The 5901-nt window shown below is 45.0% G+C and overlaps 2 long non-coding RNA genes across 2 annotated transcripts; one reads left to right on the top strand and one right to left on the bottom strand.

Moving 5' to 3' along the window:
* Positions 1–767: 767 nt before the first annotated feature.
* LOC137379021 (uncharacterized) lies at positions 768–2200 on the bottom strand. Its single transcript, XR_010976725.1, has 3 exons — positions 1766–2200; positions 1491–1568; positions 768–1040 (listed from the first exon to the last, which is right to left on the bottom strand). It is a non-coding gene; the product is annotated as an uncharacterized lncRNA (long non-coding RNA).
* Positions 2201–3978: 1778 nt separating this feature from the next.
* LOC137379022 (uncharacterized) lies at positions 3979–5097 on the top strand. The gene is made up of 3 exons (XR_010976726.1): positions 3979–4061; positions 4259–4336; positions 4784–5097. It is a non-coding gene; the product is annotated as an uncharacterized lncRNA (long non-coding RNA).
* Positions 5098–5901: the final 804 nt, after the last annotated feature.

Here is a 5901-nt window from a genome sequence, read left to right as displayed (position 1 = left end):
TTTAATATTGACCTGAGGATGTGCAATAGACAGACAGATCAGACAGGCTGTGTAAGGGTGAGGGCTTCCTCCCGTACCCAAAATGCCTCAAGGGTCAGAAGTCTTCTACAAACAAGCGATCTTTATTACCAGCATGCAAGGAGAAGTCCTACTTTCAGGAATGATTGTAGGGATCCTGCTGGTACAATGTTTGAACAGTCATTTTATACAACTTACAGGAGGTTTACTTGAAAAGCAGTTTCTTTAATTACATCATCTCCCATCTACTGTCTTCCCCAATCTCATCCTGCCTTCATTATATTATTCACCTCGTCAACCTCTTAATTAGGTTTTTCATGTGATTCGGTGTCTCTCTTCTGATCTTGTTTACCTTTTGATTAGGTTATTCATGTGATTTCCTGTGTCTAACAGGCAAGCTTTTCTCAAGTTTCAGGGACCCAAGTAACACCAAGAATCCCATGCTTCACTGAACCAGTCTCCCCTTACAGACTGTCATCTAATTTATCTTACATATGACAGTAGGACACTGCCTCACTGGTGCATGGAAGTGACATTGAATCATTTACTCCACCATTCCCTACACTGGTCCATCATCAAATGGTTTATCCTCATCCAGCACACTGAACCATGTGGCAGTGCGGCTTCAGTGCATTATTTTATACAATATGGCTTGATGATCGATAAGGCTCCAAACGATTCTGTACATGTTGTGCTGTGGTTAGTAATACCATTTATTTAAGGAAGAGAATGGCACTTATCACAGCATCTGCAATAGTGACATTTTATTTCATATGAAAAATTATATTTTCAAAAATAATTCATACAATTTCCATTAGTTTATATAAACACACAACTCATCAGTACATAGACACAGAGAACATGCAGCTTGTGTAATACAGTACATATGGACAATATTTCATATATTGTGCCTGAAGGGCCTGTTGTTCAGGAGCAGCAGTTACATTTGTCAGAGGTTTTCCCTTTACACACACAGCCATTGGCGCAGTTCGTGCATCCTGCAGGACAGCAAGAGCAGCAACCTGAGAGGAGAGGGCAAAGGCAGAAATTACTTACAATGAATTAGTTCACTCAAACACACCCAGACCCTCCCATTACAGCACTCAGCCCCTCCCTCATAAACTAATCTGTGACATATCTCCAAATGATCCAACTGAACAGGCTCAACATCAGAACACAGTGTGAGAGAGTTTTGGTGAATATGTTGGTGTCAGTATCTCTCCAACACTATCTCTAGTGATAAATCTATAATATCAACGCTTTCCGATGTAAAACTCAGACACTTCTTTAACCAACAGGATTCTCTCCTCAAGTTTCTTTAGATTTGACTTTGCATAAATTTGATGGGAATTAAATCAGGTGAAATCATGGACCTTGTCCTTTTCTATCGTGTTCCTCTTTGAGTTCTGCCCAGAACTATCAGTCACAGAAATACAATGTGAGGAGCTTTAAACACTCCCACAGTTACTCACTTTTCCGGCAATGTCCAGCTTTGCTGGTGGGACATCGGCAGTCGGAGCACCTGCAGGTGTTTTCACAGGAGCAGGATCCTGAAAAGAGGAAAAACACAGATATTGAGTTGTGCTTAAAACCCTGGGAAATGTCCACCGTGTGGAGGAGCCCCGACTCTTTGACACATTCTGTTCTGCAGTTCCTTTAATAAACAGCCTCCCCTCCAATGCTGCTGCCCCTCAGTGAGACTGAGCCGGGACACTGTGCTGAAAGGACTGCACCAGACACCACTCACCATCCAGGCACACACAGGACTTCGAGTCAGACATTTCACTAACTTCTTCACCAGCTTCCAGCCCTCACCCAATCAGCACTTCTCGATCTTGTGCCGTTTGCGGAATCGGAGCCGAGTTTTATGGGCTTGTGATCGGTGGAGAACCGGCTGCAAAACCAGGGAAGGAGCGGCTCGGTCCCGACTGAATGCACACGGGGCACCGAAGTGAGTCAGCGGCTGAAGGTTTGAATTGCACCCGTCTCCTTCACTCACAACACGTCCCAAAAAGATTTCTCAATTACAGCAATTTCCCAACATTTTCTGTGCAATTGCCGTGTGTCTGAGCGTCTGCAACACGTTTCACCCCCACCGACTGGGGGAGTCCAGGACTGCACTTTCTGTTTGAAGTTTGATTCACCGTTTTCATTCTGGATATTTGCTCGTTTCTGGACTAGGGCTGGGGAGGGTGGGGGAGCGGAGGGGGGCTGAGAGGGAGTTTGGCCTGCTGGGCTAGTGGAAGGGAGGGTAGTGGCTGAGGCAGCTGATCAAATGTCAGTGTCATAAAGTCCTGACAGAACAGGAGGAGGCCATTCGACCCATCTCAATCTTAGTGACAAAGAAGTCCATGTGCTCCTCAGTCTTACTAGTAGAATAGATAAGGGAGAAGAAGTGGATGTGGTGTATTTGGATTTTCAGATGGCTTTTGATAAGGTCTCACATAAAAGGTTGGTGTGCAAAATTAAAGCACATGGGCTTGGGGGTGAAATATTGGCACGGATTGAGAATGGTTGACACAGGAAACAGAGAGTAGGAATAAACGGGTCTTTTTCTGGGTGGCAGACAGTGACAAGTAGGGTACTGCAGAGATCAGTGCTTGGGCCCCAGCTATTCACAATATATATTAATGACTTGGGTGAGTGAACTAAATCTAACATTTCCAAGTTTGCAGATGACACAAAGCTGGGGGGGGGGGGGGGGGGGGGCGGGGTACGGGGAGGGGAATGTGAGCTATGAGGAGGATGCAGAGAGGCACCAATGTGATTTGGACAAGTTGAGTGAGTGGGCAAATGCATGGCAGATGCAGTAGAATGTGGATAAATGTGAAGTTATCCACTTGTAAAAAGAGAAAGGCAGATTATTATCTGAATGGTGATAGATTGGGAAAGGGGGAGGTGCAATGAGACCTGGGTGTCCTTGTACACCAGTTGCTGAAAGCAACCATTCAGGTGTAGCAAGAAGTTAGGAAGGTGAATAGTATGTTGGCTTTCATTGCAAGAGGATTTGTGTACAGGAGCAAGGATGTCTTACTGCAGTTATACAGGGCCTTGGTGAGACCACATCTGGAGTACCATGTGCAGTTTTGGTCTCCTTATCTGAGGAAGGATGTTCTTGCCATGGAGGGAGTGCAAAGAAGATTTACTAGACTGATTCCTGGGATGGCAGGATTGACGTATGAGGAGAGATTGGTTTGACTAGGCCAATATTCACTAGAGTTTAGAAGAATGTGAGGGAATCTCATAGAAACCTATAAAATTCTAACAGGATTAGACAGGCTAGATGCAGGGAGGATGTTCCCGATGGCTGGGGTGTCCAGAACCCGGGGTCACATTCTCAGGATACTGGGTATGCCATTTAGAATCGAGATGAGGAGAAATTTCTTCACTCAGAGGATGGTGAACTTGTGGAATTCTTTACCGCAGAAGGCAGTGGAGGCCAAATCATTAAATTTATTCAAGAAGGTGATAGATATATTTCTTAAGCCAAAGGAATATGAGGAAAAAAGTGGGAACAGGGTATTGAATTAGACGATCAGCCATGATCTTTTTCGAATGGCGGAGCAGGCTGAAAGGGCCTAATGGCCGACTCCTTTCCTGTTTTCCATGTCTCTATGTTAAACCAGTTGTCTGCCAGACCGGTTGTGGAGATGAGAATCATACCGGGGGGACGGAGTGCACACGATGTTCACCTTGTACACTGGATTTATCTTCAGTAACTCTGTAAATATTTAGAATCAGAAAGGACATCGAACTAAATTGCTGTAATTGAGAAATCTTTTTGGGACGTGTTGTGAGTGAAGGAGACGGGTGCAATTCAAACCTTCAGCCGCTGACTCACTTCGGTGCCCCGTGGGCATTCAGTCGGGACCGAGCCGCTCCTTCCCTGGTTTTGCAGCCGGTTCTCCACCGATCACAAGCCCATAAAACTCGGCTCCGATTCCGCAAACGGCACAAGATCGAGAAGTGCATAAGGTGAGGGCTGGAAGCTGGTGAAGAAGTTAGTAAAATGTCTGACTCGAAGTCCTGTGTGTGCCTGGATGGTGAGTGGTGTCTGGTGCAGTCCTTTCAGCACAGTGTCCCGGCTCAGTCTCACTGAGGGGCAGCAGCATTGGAGGGGAGGCTGTTTATTAAAGGAACTGCAGAACAGAATGTGTCAAAGAGTCGGGGCTCCTCCACACGGGGGGCATTTCCCAGGGTTTTAAGCACAACTCAATGTCTGTGTTTTTCCTCTTTTCAGGATCCTGCTCCTGTGAAAACACCTGCAGGTGCTCCGACTGCCGATGTCCCACCAGCAAAGCTGGACACTGCCAGAAAAGTGAGTAACTGTGGGAGTGTTTAAAGCTCCTCACATTGTATTTCTGTGACTGATAGTTCTGGGCAGAACTCAGAGAAGAACACGATAGAAAAGGACAAGGTCCATGATTTCACCTGATTTAATTCCCATCAAATTTATGCAAAGTCAATTCTAAAGAACTCGAGGAGAGAATCCTGTTGGTTAAAGAAGTGTCTGAGTTTTACATCGGAAAGCGTTGATATTATAGATTTATCACTAGAGATAGTGTTGGAGAGATACTGACACCAACATATTCACCAAATCTCTCACACTGTGTTCTGATGTTGAGCCTGTTCAGTTGGGTCATTTGGAGATATGACACAGATTAGTTTATGAGGGAGGGGCTGAGTGCTGTAATGGGAGGGTCTGGGTGTGTTTGAGTGAACTAATTCATTGTAAGTAATTTCTGCCTTTGCCCTCTCCTCTCAGGTTGCTGCTCTTGCTGTCCTGCAGGATGCACGAACTGCGCCAATGGCTGTGTGTGTAAAGGGAAAACCTCTGACAAATGTAACTGCTGCTCCTGAACAACAGGCCCTTCAGGCACAATATATGAAATATTGTCCATATGTACTGTATTACACAAGCTGCATGTCCTCAGTGTCTATGTCCTGATGAGTTGTGTCTTTATATAAACTAATGGAAATTGTATGAATTATTTTTGAAAATGTCATTTTTCATATCATTGAATAAAATTTCACTAATGCAGATGCTGTGATAAGTGCCATTCTCTTCCTTAAATAATTGATATTCCCAAGTGACAGCCCAATGTGTCGGGAATATGTTTGAGCCTTAGCTGTATCATCAAGCCATATTGTATAAAAATAATGCATTCGGGCGGCACAGTGGCGCAGTGGTTAGCGCCGCAGCCTCACAACTCCAGCAACCCGGGTTCGATTCTGGGTACTGCCTGTGCAGAGTTTGCAAGTTCTCCCTGTGTCTGCGTGGGTTTCCTCTGTGTGCTCTGGTTTCCTCCCACCTCCAAAAGACTTGCAGGTTGATAGGTAAATTGGCCATTGTAAATTGCCCCTAGTGTAGGTAGGTGGTAGGAGAATGCTGGGGATGTGGTAGAGAATATGGGGTTAGTGTAGGGTTAATATAAATGGGTGGTTGTTGGTCAGCACAGACTCGGTGGGCCGAAGGGCCTGTTTCAGTGCTGTATCTCTTAAAAAAAAAGCCACATTGCCACCTGGTACAGTCTGGTAGATGAGGTTGAAGCATTTGATGATGGGAATGGTGGAGTAAATGATTCAATGGTGTTTCTGCTGTGCACCAGTGAGGCAGCATCCTATTATCAAATCTACCATAAATTAGATGACAGCCTGTCTGATCTGTCTGCCTATTTCACATCCTCAGGTCAATATTAAAATATTCTTTGGAACTACTGAAAGAAGAGCAAGCAGCTGTTTTGATGTCCCAGCCAATGTTCCACAACAAACCAAAATAGATTAATTGGTCAATTCTAGGTCTCGCTGTCTGTAACATGGATCCTGCTTTTGCCCAACTAATAACATAGATACATAGAATGATGCAGCACAGAAAGAGGCCAC

This window comes from Heterodontus francisci, chromosome 17 (genome assembly GCF_036365525.1).
Source record: "Heterodontus francisci isolate sHetFra1 chromosome 17, sHetFra1.hap1, whole genome shotgun sequence".
NCBI classification, from domain to species: Eukaryota; Metazoa; Chordata; class Chondrichthyes; order Heterodontiformes; family Heterodontidae; genus Heterodontus; species Heterodontus francisci.
The sequence above is the reverse complement of the archived record's forward strand: the minus strand, read 5'-3'. Positions and strand labels throughout refer to the sequence as shown.